The sequence below is a fragment of the Leucoraja erinacea genome, chromosome 21 (assembly GCF_028641065.1).
Source record: "Leucoraja erinacea ecotype New England chromosome 21, Leri_hhj_1, whole genome shotgun sequence".
In the NCBI taxonomy this organism is placed as follows: Eukaryota; Metazoa; Chordata; class Chondrichthyes; order Rajiformes; family Rajidae; genus Leucoraja; species Leucoraja erinaceus.
In genome coordinates, this window is record NC_073397.1 from 23,740,841 (window position 1) to 23,753,807 (window position 12,967).

Genomic DNA, 12,967 nt, shown 5'->3' on the forward strand with positions numbered 1-12,967 from the left:
ATAGGATCATTGGTTTTCAGGACCTAGAAGATCCGCCGGAAGGTAAAATGCCAGCTAACTTTATTAAACTTCTTAAAACTGTCTCCACTCCTTCTCCCCCCCTCCCCCTTCTCTCCCCTTCCCTCCCTTTCTCTCTCCCCTTCTCTCTCCCCTTCTCTCTCCCCTTCTCTCCCCCTTCTCTCTCCCCTTCTTTCACCTTCTCTCCCTCCCTCCTGCGCTCTATAAAGGATTTACCGTGCTCTGTGGCAGCCGTTTACCTTCCTCTTCATCATGCAGACAGCGCTCCTCCGCTGTCCCTGGCCCCCACCTTTGCGATGTGTGTGTGTGTGTGTGTGTGTGTGTGTGTGTGTGTGTGTGCGTGTTTGTGTGTGTGTGTGTGTGTGTGTGTGTGTGTGTGTGTGTGTGTGTGTGTGTGTGTGTGTGTGTGTGTGTGTGTGTGTGTGTGTGTGTGCTGTGTGTGTGTGCAGTCGGTAGCAAAGATCCTGCAGGATCTTTGGTCAGTAGATGCAGCTCACGCTTCGGTCGAGGCTTTCCAGGCGAGTGACCAAAACCTCTGGCGACTCATGGAAACCATGGGTGGGGCGCAAGGTCACCAGAGGTTTCCATTCAGGTTTCCTAAGTGGGACAGGGGCTTAAGTTTGTTTCTTCTCTGCCATTTCCATTCCTCAGTTGTTATCTTTTCCCACGCTAGCTACTATGTTATTCTTGCCATTCTCCCTCCTTCAGTGAGAATTCTCCGAGTCAGATTAATTGTATCTTTTCCGGTTAGGAATGCGTGATGTTACAATACTTTTCGTAGGCAAGAGGACGCCTTTTAATTTTATCAGGTGACATGGTTGCTCACTGGCAGCTCAGAGCCACTGAAATGAGTCAGACTGTTGGACTGTCTCTTCCCCCTGGTCTCCCTGATTCCCCTGCCAGTGTCGCCATCCTCTACCTTCAGGGTCACCGGGACCTTGGCTTCCGTGACCCCATGGCCTCCTTCTCTGTTCCCTTCCTTCTCGATGATACACCCTCATGGGACACGATCCACTCCAGTGCCCAAATCCCCCACAGCTAAAGCATTGATCAGGCTGGATTGCTCCACGACCTCACCAGCCAAACCTAGGGAAGGTTGGTTCTGTAAATCGGTGATCTATCCAGGCCTTGAGGTCTTCTTCCTCTTTATCCCCACTCATTCTTATCTCCTTTATTTGGACCTCTAACGTCCGCGCTGCCGTTTGACCCGGCTGCCTTGATGTTTGATTGTCTGATTTACACCTGATGCGGGCATTTCCCTACACACACATTGTCTACGGGGATTTCTTCATAAATTCTCTTCTGTGGCGACTCGTTCCGATGCCATAATCTTATTCATGTCCGGATCAATCCACCCATACTCCCCCTTTATCTCACCCCCTGAAAAGCTATTTGTTTTATTCCGATACCTCAAGAAGGATTCTTTTACTCTTTCACTACTGGTATCCCTAATCAATTTTGGCACCCATGTCGACAAAGTCTTTTTCCTAGCTCCTGGGTTTCCAATATTTTTATCTTCCAGCCGTGGGGCAATCCCAGGAGATAGAACATCTCTTCCCGATGTTTCCATGTTAGATTCAAATTTAGGGGGAGGAGCCGGAGTTAATGTTGACTCCTCCAGTGTGGCCCCGCTCGCAAGCTGGGCACGGTTCCTCTGATTTAGGAACATGAGAGTTTTCTGGTGGACATTGTGGCTCTATATCTACTCCCAAAAATCCTTCCCAGTTTGATATATTATTCCCTTCAAGGGGTGCAAACCCTTTCTCATCCTTACCCGATTTAATTACCATCTCAGCAGTCTCTTTTTTGTAAGACGACACTCTCTCCTGCTCTTGCTGTTGGTTTATTAATTTCCCTCATTCCCGCTCTGAAATGTCCAGAGAAAGATCAGGTATATTATCTTCTCCTATCCCCAATTTACAAGCCACCATTCTTGGGGTGGACAGTAACACTATTTATTTATTTATTTTCCTCCTGTCTGATATCCTTTATCCAAGCTCTGTACCATTTCGAGATTCCTCATCAGTCACACAGGACTCGGATATCTACACACAGTCAAACCTTCTGCTAAGTACCGAGGATCCATCGCTTTGCCGCTTCACGCTGTGAATTATCAATGCCGTTTATCGAAGCGCACCTTCTCAATTTACGCTCCCAGTAGTGATCCATTCAATGATTAGACCTGTCTTGAATACCCCACCTAATTCGGATACCAGGTCTACCCTTGGGCCACCCCTCACCCGGTGAAGCTCGCTAGGCTCTCATTAAAGGCAGCTGCAGTCTGCCCAACTACGACCAATTTAGGCCCCTAACCAAGGACCGGGCCTTCAACCAACCCCACCAGGGCATCCAACCCTAGCCTGGTTTTTATTGGCTTCCAACCCAAAGGCATGCTAACCACTCCCCCGTGCCTGCTAGACTCTGTTCTAATGATCTTGTTTCGACCCTTTCACAAGCTACGTCGATTTCTGCATCCGCTCAACACTCTTGATTGCAAACTTGTGTGTGGGGGTCTTTTGAGGTCCCAGATGAGCCCCCAATGATAATTGTTCATTTCCAAGCTTCCCACCCCGTCTAGTTTCAATAAATACACTGAATCAAGCACTTGAATCAATTCAATTTTATTTGACCAAAAGCGCATCACAGATCACACATTGTACCTATCCCACCGCAGGTTTAATCCTTGCATCTATCTATTCAAGCCCTCTAGGTCTCGCGCAAACAGAGTCACTCCATAGGGGTATGCGGTCCTGAGCGCTCCTTCAGAAGATCGACGCTGAGCCTCGTGACCACCAACTTTTATATGCCCCGTGAACACGAGGGCCAAACCACACGGGGGTTGTCTCTTAATCACCCAATTACAGATATTGATTAACCCCATACATAACAGGCATTTCCCTAACCCAATGATACAACAGTTCAATACATTGGATTCACAACGGACTTCGAGATGAAGTCGTCTTGGAAACTTTTTCTCTGATTAACAGAAATCTCATCAACATCCTATCCAATCAACACTTAGCAGAGTCAGACTCTGCAACATTATTTACAAACCATTTACTAGGTGTATGTCTGGTTTGCAGCCATCCAATCCATTCTATGCATTTAGTACCAGATTGACAGGGCAAATTATATCTAAGTCCCAGACTCACTGGCACCACTCGCAGCCTGTCCCAGCTCTGCAGAGAGCAATTCCAATTTGACCATATCTCCCTGCAACCCTGAAACATAACCCCATTTTGAAGTCCTAGCTGGTCCAATTTAGCCGGGATTAACAGTCACAGGGAAAACGTACAAACATCATACAGACAGCATCTGTGGTCAGGATCGAACTCGGGACTCCGGCACTTTAAATCAGCAACTCCACCGCTGTGCTACTGGGTGCATTGTTTTTATTCCAATTAAGAAAGCTTTCTGTGTGCTGATGTGCAGGAGCGATCATGATTTGAGTGCCCTGGGTCAGTTTGTTTGAATTCCCATAGGCACTATGTTAGCATGAATACTGTGTAGACTGATGTAATTGGTCTGAGCGAATACTCCAACACCAGTCACATGTTTGCAGTGAGTTAAAAGATTGGCAATTACTAGGAAGGTAGGCAGAGGTGGACAAGTGCTTGCTTTATTGATCGACTCTCAGATTAGCACACATTGTGTAATTGAACTGTAATTATATAATTCACCCAACAGCCAGTATAAATACGCATATCTTTGAATAATGAGGTTACACATCCAATCTACACGTGCAAATAATCTAGGCTGCCAATTCAATGACAAACTAATGAAGTGCCACGTGACAAAAACCACTATCTTTTGACCTAGTTCTTAACCATGCATCCCATCTGCCCTTAATGTGTGCTCCATTCTAAAAGCTGCAGGAAAACCTTTCTGGCATCCTAACCAACATTCTCGAACATTTATTCAATATGCAAAAAACGGAATATCTCAGCCAGGAAATTGTTTCATGTATTTATAATGGCTTTACAGCAACATTGCAAATCACACTGATGTGAGACTTTCCTTTTGGGTGGCTGATGGAAGATTGCTGTTCTGTCTAACATTGCACTGCATCTGATTGTATTGTATTGTATTGTATTCAAATTTATTGTCATTGTCTCAATTTGAGACAACGAAATGAATTTCCCTTACAGGCAGTATCATAAAATCATAAAAAAGAATAAATAAATAATAAATAAATAATAAAACATATTAAAAATAAAATTGAAATTAAATTATAAAAAAAGCACAAACACAGAAAGTCCACAACATAACATAAATGGCACCCAGGTGAGGACGGCACCATAGTCCAGCCAGCCTCCCCTCCGTGTTCATCCGTGGTCGGGGCCTTCTGAGCACCCGCAGTCGCCGCCCCGGGTGGCCCGATGTTCAGGCCCTCACGCCGGGCTGGTGGAACACCGACGCCGAACCCCGACGGTGAGCATCCTCCTCCTCAGCGGCCCGGACCTCCTGATCAGCCGCCTCCCGCTGCCGGAGTCTGCAGCTCCCGAGTCCGCAGGCCGAGCCGGGCAGAGTCGCAGGACCCCGCGCTGTCCATCAGCGCAGCCCGCGTTGGGAGCTCCGCAAACCACAGCTCCATGATGTTGGTGCAGCAGGTCCAGCACTCCGGGCTCCAGACGGTGACCCCTGGTAAGGCATCGCCAGCCCCGCGATGTTCCAGCGCTGTCCCGCCGCTGCTGGAGCTCCGGTCGATCCCGGCAGGAAAGGCCGCGCCAATCCAGGTAGGTAGGCCGCTGTGGGGGGGGGGGGGGGGGGGGCGAGGACGCGACTCGAATAATAGTCGCGTCCTCACCAGGAAGCGGCTGAAGGACGGTATCCCCCGCACTGTGCCCTCTTCCCTCACATAAAGACACCAAAAAAATTTAAAAAACCACACTTTAACATAACTAAATAAACAAAAAAACAAAAAGATACCGGGCTGTAGGTGGAGGCTGCTGGCACCAGCGCCACCGGAAGTACAACTGATGTTTTTGTTTTCAATGGTTCAATGATTCTTATTGTCACGTGTGCCATTTAAGATAGTGACATTTGATTGACCTTACAGTCATACCAGAAAAAAGCAACAAGACACACAGAAACATAAAAATTAATATAAACAACTACCACAACGGCTCCACCACATTCCTCACTGTGATGGAAGGCAATAAAGTCTTATCTTCTTTCCTCCTTATTCTCCCGCGGTCGGGGCAGTTGAACCATCCGCATTCGGGGCAATCAAAGCTCCTGCAGCCGGTGATCGAAGCACCTGATCGAAGCTCCAGTGGTTGGAGCTCCCGTAGTTGGTCCCTAACCAAGGGACCGCGAACTCCAACATGTTAAGTCCGCAGGCTCGCGCATTTGGAGCTCCCAAAGTCGATCTCAAGCAAGAGACCACCAACTCCTCGATGTTAGGCTGAAGCGTGGACGGAGATACGGTACGGAAAACAATTGCATATCCGTCGAGGAAAAAGATTTTAGAAAGTTTCCCCGAAACCCCACCCTCCCCCCGATAATGCAAAGCTAAAGATACACTAAAAAAATAGATTTACCAACATACTAAAAACAACAAAGAAAGAAAAGGAAGAGACAGGCTGTTGGCAAGGCTACCATTGTATGGCGCCACGCGGTGAATCTCACTTCAGCGTAGTGTTCCACATTCTCACATGTGGAATATAGTCCAGCAGGTGCATGCCCAATCTGTTCCTATGATTCAATCTCCCAACTCCTGGCAATAGCTTGGTAAATCCTTTCTGCATTATTTCCAGCGTAATAGCCTCATTCCTATAGTAGGGTGACAAAAGCGAATGAAGAGTGCTTGTGTACATTCCTGTGCAGATCAAGCAAATTTAGCCTGAGATTAACAAAGGCCAAGCATAGAAGATTTAATCGTGTGTAGGTTTGTTGCTCATTTGGAACTTGCAACTTTAAACAAGAACATATATCGGGTGATTTAGGCATGATTAAAAAAAACTGAACATTGTACATGAATGCTGAAGAGGTTTTGCACAACTTTGAGCAGAAGATCCAGATGCCAGGGGGCATGCATCTAAAAAGGATGTTTGTGGTAAATCAAGCTTGCCACATGATCCGAGATGATGTCTGGGAGTTTCCATTCTCATGTCTACTGCAGTCACTTTGAGCACAAGATCCAGATACAAGGGGGCATTCAACTAAAAAGGATGTTTGTGGTAAATCAAGCTTGCCACATGATGTTTGACAGTTTCCATTCTCATGTCACTTGTGTGATAATGTCCCTTGTGATAATGTCAGAAAATCTCTGGCGATGCACTCCACCTCGCTCAATGGCTTCAGCATCTGGCAGCCATTTTGATGTCATTGCCCTGACGATCAATGGGTGTAATTCCAGAGCCCAGTGAAACAATGATCACTTAGAACCGCAGCAAACATCAGAGGAAATTTGAACTACATAAAAATAATGTCCAGAGATGCAGATTATGGCACTTCCCTATAGGAATAGAAAGGTCACCATCTCGCTTCCATTTATGAGGCATGAGTGAACAAGTAGGCCGAGCCAAACAGTCACAAGATAGGCCAGTAGTCGCACATTGCTCACGTCGTTAATTGCTTACTTCCTTTGGACATTAATGTAATAAAATAGAATGCATGTGAATGTAATAAGTGAGTTTGGTATTCCGACTGTGCATGCCTAGGTCATAGGTCATTCGCGATAAACATCAGAGTCGCTGCGTGTATGCAGAGCTGCGCTTCATCCGTGGTCAGGATCAAACCCGGGTCTCCGGCGCTGCAAGCGTTGTTGAATTGCTACTGGAGTTAGATAATGTAGACAAGTGCGAACGGGTGATCTCAGTACCGTCCCAGTCCCCTCCCGAGTGCCCATCATTGTCCAGGGGCGGCCGGAGATGTCCGGGTTGATGGGACGCCGGCTGCCCCGCCCTACAGCCAGCGCTAAGTGCAGCTCAACTCTGTTCCAACTTCAGGGGAACCGTCAGCTGCACCTCTCACCTTATCCACTGGCTGTCGGTTAACCCCCTCCATGCCGTCGAAAGCCGAACACCAGTCATCAATGGGGATGCACACAAAATGCTGCAATAACTCAGTGAGCCAGGCAACAACCCTGGAGAAGAGTCTCGACCCAAGACGTCACCTATTCCTTTTCTCCAGAGATGCTGTCTGATTCGCTGAGTAACTCCAGCACGTTGTGTCTACCTTCGATGTAAACCAGCATCTGCAGTTCCTTCCTACTGAGCGATGCCTGTGTGCGGGCATGTCTGGGGGTGGCGGTGCTGCTACTCCTGGCCCGTGGGGTGGGAGAGGAGCGGGACCCAGGACAAGGACTAGGTCGCGACCTCGGCCTCTCCCTCCCCCTCCCCAGGTCGCTCAGTCCCCCCCCCCCCCCCTGCAGCCCCCACCTCAAATACAACTTCATTGCCGATGTGGATGAGAAAACGGGGCCAGTGGTGGTTTACATCGAGTTCCTGGGGAGTGAGAAGGGGGTTAGAGGGAGGGGAAGGGGGGGGGGGGGGGGGGGGGAGGTAGGGACTGGGGGAATAGAGGGAGAGGTGGCGGTGAGAAAGTTGGGGAGAGATATGGGGAGAGGGATGGATGGAGAGAGAGAGAGTGATGGAGAGAGGGTTGAGAGGGATGGGGAGAGGGAGGGGGGATGGGGAGAGGGATGGGGAGAGGGATGGGGAGAGGGATGGGAGTGGAGAGTGATGGAGAGAGGGATGGGGAGAGGGATGGAGAGAGGGATGGGGAGGATGGGGAGAGGGATGGGGGAGAGGGATGGAGAGAGGGATGGAGAGGAGTGATGGAGAGAGGGATGGGGAGAGGGATGGGGGGGGATGGGGAGGGGAGGGATGGAGAGGGAGATGGGGAGAGATATGGGGAGAGGGATGGGGAGAGGATGGGAAGGGGAGAGGGATGGGGAGAGGGATGGGGGGAGAGATGGGAGAGGGATGGAGAGGAGATGGGGAGAGATGGGGAGAGAGATGGGAGAGGGATGGGAGAGGGATGGATGGGAGAGAGGGATGGGAGAGAGGGATGGGGAGAGGGATGGGGAGAGGGATGGGGAGAGGGATGGGGGAGAGGGATGGGGAGAGGATGGGGAGAGGGATGGAGAGGGAGATGGGGGAGATATGGGGAGAGGGATGGAGAGAGAGATGGGGAGAGGGATGGAGAGAGGGATGGAGAGAGGATGGGGGAGGGATGGGGAGAGGGATGGGGAGAGAGATGGGGAGAGACTGGGGAGAGGGATGGCGGCTTGACTGAGAGGGTGGGGAGAGGGGGAGAGAGATGGGGAGACCCCGTCAGGGAGATGGGGGAGAGGGATCCCCGGCGCTGGAGAGAGGATGGAGAGAGGATGGAGAGAGGGTGGCAGAGGGATGGAGAGAGGGATGGGGAGAGGGATGTAGGGAGGGATGGGAGAGAGATGGGGAGGGGCCTGGGGAGGGGGCCTCTGCACGAGAGATGGGGAGAGAGAAGGGGACCCGGCACGCGGCTTCACTGCAGGTCCCTGAACACCCCGTCACCACAATAACTCCCCGGCGCTAGGACAATCCCTGCACCCCCTCCCATCCCCTGCCCCGGACTGGAGGGAGGGACTGGGAGACATTGCCCGCCTCTGCAACCAACGTGCAAACCCCGGCACTCCCCGCTGAATGTTAAACTAAACATACCTGTGAGCAAAACACAAACCCCCCTTCTCTCTCCCCCACCTTTCACCATCTCTCCACCGATCCAGTCTCTCCCTCTGACTCCCACACATCTGCCCACTCTCTCTTGCTGTTATACACCGCTCTCCCGCTACCTGGCACCCTGTTCGCTTTTTTTTCGCGAATGACCTTTGACAAATCCTAAGATTCTTGTAGTTTTTCGAATACCAAACTCGCTTATTCGTATTGTATAGGAAATTATGCCTTTACTTGGTGCTGACATTCGCACAGGTGAACATTTTGCCATTCGTCCATATAACATCATATCACAGGATCAGCAATGACTCAAAGAATGTCAATATATTTGAAAGCATGGGGATAAGAAGGTAAAGCTATTATGTAAAAGATAGATAGACATTGCAGGAAAATGGTCATACATGCTGCAGTGCTCCTTGCTCCCACAACTAAGGAGTCTACTTAGGGACAGTCATTATGTTTAATTTAGCCCAGCGATCCCCGTTTACACATACACCAAGCCAATTAACCTACATACCGATAGATCTTTGGAGTGTGGGAGGAAACTGAAGATCTCAGAGAAAACTCAGACGGTCGCGGGGAGAACATACAAACTCCATACAGACAGCACACATAGTAGTTGGGATCGAACCCAGGAGCCCGTCTCTGCAAGTACTGTAAGGCAGCAACTCTCTCCTGGCGCCACTGTGCCACCCCTCAATGATGCTCCCTTCAATAGGCTTATGTCTGGCCACCTATTCATGATACATAATTTAGAGCATTCAGAAGTCTTGCCTAACATATCTAGACCAGTGAAGCTTGGGCACCATGACCATCTTTTAAACAAATATGAAAAAGCTTTTGAATCTAACTGAACAAATGTGCTGGTGTGGCATTCTTACTAATCTCCGTCGCTATTTAATTCAATTCTGGAGGATTGGTAGAGGTGAGGGGATGGGAGGAGGTATCTGGTCAGGGGTACAACATGCAGATCTTGTCATATACATTGACCTGATTTTGACAACACTGGTTTGACAACAGGCCAACTATTCTAAAGAATTTGAGGGGATGGAACTTTTTTCATGGAGACTTGAAGAATGTAATTAAAGTCCTTTCACGGACCTCCTGCCAATTTGTTTCCATGATGGAACTCAGAGTACAGTAGCTGTTTCAGGAAACTGATAGGACCTCTGAAACACACAGGAGGGAATGGATCACTGCTGTTCCATGGGCCATGAATCTATGGTGGTGAATCTGTGGAATTCTTTGCCACAGAAGGCTATGAAGGCCAAGTCAATGGATATTTTTAAAGCAGAGATCGATAGATTCTTGATGAGTCCGGGTGACACGGGTTGTGGGGATAAGGCAGGAGAATGGGGTTGGGAGAGAGAAATAGATGAGCCATGATTGAATGGTGGAGTAGACTTGGCGGGCCGAATTTGTCTTATGAATTTTTGACTATGTGTTTGTTTTGAGATCTTAGTCTTTGAACATTCCTTTCCAGTTAGCCAAGGCTGTGTCGGCACTCTGAAGGTGTAGTGCACCTGGTATCTTCATTCCACAAATAATTTTAGAACAATGAGAAGTGACCACACCTATTTATTTGGATAAGGGAAATAATTGACAGGATGGACGTATAAAACCTCTGCTTCAATTACTCCTTCACAAATGGAAGAAGGAAAATAATGGAGCATTTGTAGTGGCTTCGCATTAGCTTAGCCTGAACCAGCACAAAGAGATGACAAACATTAGGCTGAACTGTACCACCCAAAACATTATAGATGACGTCTGATGCAGCAGATACTGTATCTTACTCAGGTTAGATTATATAGCGATAGGATTTTTCACTAATGGGAGAGTCTAGGACTAGAGGTCATAGCATCAAGGAGGGAGATGAGGAGGAATTTCTTTAGACGGGATGGTGAATCTGTGGAATTCTTTGCCACAGAAGGTTGTGGAGGCAAAGTCAGTGGATATATTTAAGGCAGAGATAGATAGATTCTTGATTATTATGGACGTCAGAGGTTATAGGGAGAAGGCAGGAGAACGGGGTTAGGGGGGAGAGATAGATCAGCCATGATTGAATGGCGGAGTAGACTTGAGGGGCCAAATGGTCTAATGCTATCATTTGTGATTTTCATGTGACTTCTAATAGCCTAACAGACTATATTATTATTGCACTACATTTGTTATTTATTGAACTTTTTCTTTTTTTTCCTCTTCCTCCGTTAATGTACTGTGTTTACATATACACATATTCTGTTGTGCTGCAGCAAGTAAGAATTTCATTGTCACATCCGGGACATATGACAATAAAACACTTGACTTGACCATAACTTCGAAGAACAGTCAATGGAAACAGAGAAATATTATACAAAACCTGTTTAAAAGTATTATCTAGCAATGCAGTTGATTATAGCAAGTAATTTGGGGACAAACCATCCCACCTATCGGGCTAGAGCAGTTTCTACTTCCTACAACTTCAACTAGAATTATGTTTCCAAGATGCTTTAAGAAATCATATCATTATACAGTTAATTTTGAGTTTATTTGGTCAACATAATCCCTCTACAATGTGTGTGCTGAGTGAGACCTCACTTGGAGAATGCATTCAATGTCCATTCACAACAAAGCATAACGAAAAACTACAGATGCTGGAAAACTGAAATAAAAGCAGATAACGCTGGAAATACTCAGCTGTAAAGATTCTTGATGAAAATAAATTGATTTGACATGTTAACTCTATTTCTCTCTCCACGGACACTGCCTGACCTGCAATAGATTTTCAGCATGTTCTGTTGTAGTTTTTTTTCACAATGTACTCTTTGAAAACAGCAGTTAAGACAATGAGTAGAACCTGAGAAAACTAGCTTCACAAAATGTGCGTTTTAGAAACATAGAAAATAGGTGCAGGAATAGGCCATTCGGCCCTTCGAGCCTGCACCGCCAATCAATATGATCATGGCTGATCATCCAACTCAGTATCCTGTACCTGCCTTCTCTCCATACCCCCTGATCCCTTTAGCCACAAGTGCCACATCTAATTCCCTCTTAAATATAGCCAATGAACTGGCCTCAACTACTTCCTGTGGCAGAGAATTCCATAGATTCACCACACTCTGTGTGAAAAAAAATATTCTCATCTCGGTCCTAAAAGACTTCCCCCTTATCCTTAAACTGTGACCCCTTGTTCTGGACTTCCCCAACATTGGGAACAATCTTCCTTCATCTAGCCTGTCCAACCCCTTAAGAATTTTGTAAGTTTCTATAAGATCCTCAATCTTCTAGCGAGTACAAGCCAAGTCTATCCAGTCTATCATCATATGAAAGTCCTGCCATGCCAGGAATCAGTCTGGTGAACATTCTCTGCACTCCCTCTATGGCAAGAATGTCTTTCCTCGGATTAGGAGACCAAAACTGTACACAATACTCCATGTGTGGTCTCTCCAAGGCCCTGTACAACTGCAGTAGAACCTCCCTGCTCCTATACTCAAATCCTTTTGCTATGAATGCTAACATACTATTCACTTTCTTCACTGCCTGCTGCACCTGCATGCCTACTTTTAATGACAGGTGCACCATGACACCCAGGTCTCCTTTCATCCTCCCTTTTCCTAATCGGCCACCATTCAGATAATAATCTACTTTCCTATTGCCACCAAAGTGGATAACCTCACATTTATCCACATTATACTGCATCTGCCATGCATTTGCCCACTCACCCAACCTATCCAAGTCACCTTGCAGCCTCCTAGCATTCTCCTCACAGCTAACACTGCCCCCCAGCTTCGTGTCATCTGCAAACTTGGATATGTTGCATTCAATTCCCTCATCCAAAATTATTAATATATATTGTAAATAGCTGGGGTCCCAGCACTGAGCCTTGCGGTACCCCACTCGTCACTGCCTGCCATTGTGAAAAGGACCCGTTTACTGTCTCCTGTCTCCAGCCAGTTCTCTAGCCACATCAATACTGAACACCCAATACCATGTGCTTTAAGATTGCATACTAATCTCTTATGTGGGGCCTTGTCGAAAGTCTTCTGAAAGTCCAGATATAACACATCCACTGGTTCTCCCTTATCCACTCTACTAGTTATACCCTCGAAAAATTCTATAAGATTCACCAGACATGATTTACCTTTCATAAATCCCACCAATAATAATGTTTACACCAATAGTTAGCCAGAATAGCCAAACCAATATAAGTATTCAAAAGCTCCTGTGCATTTCACTTGTATTCACTAAGATCCATCATGGTAACATAGAAAATAGGTGCAGGAGGAGGCCATTCAGCCCTTCGAGCC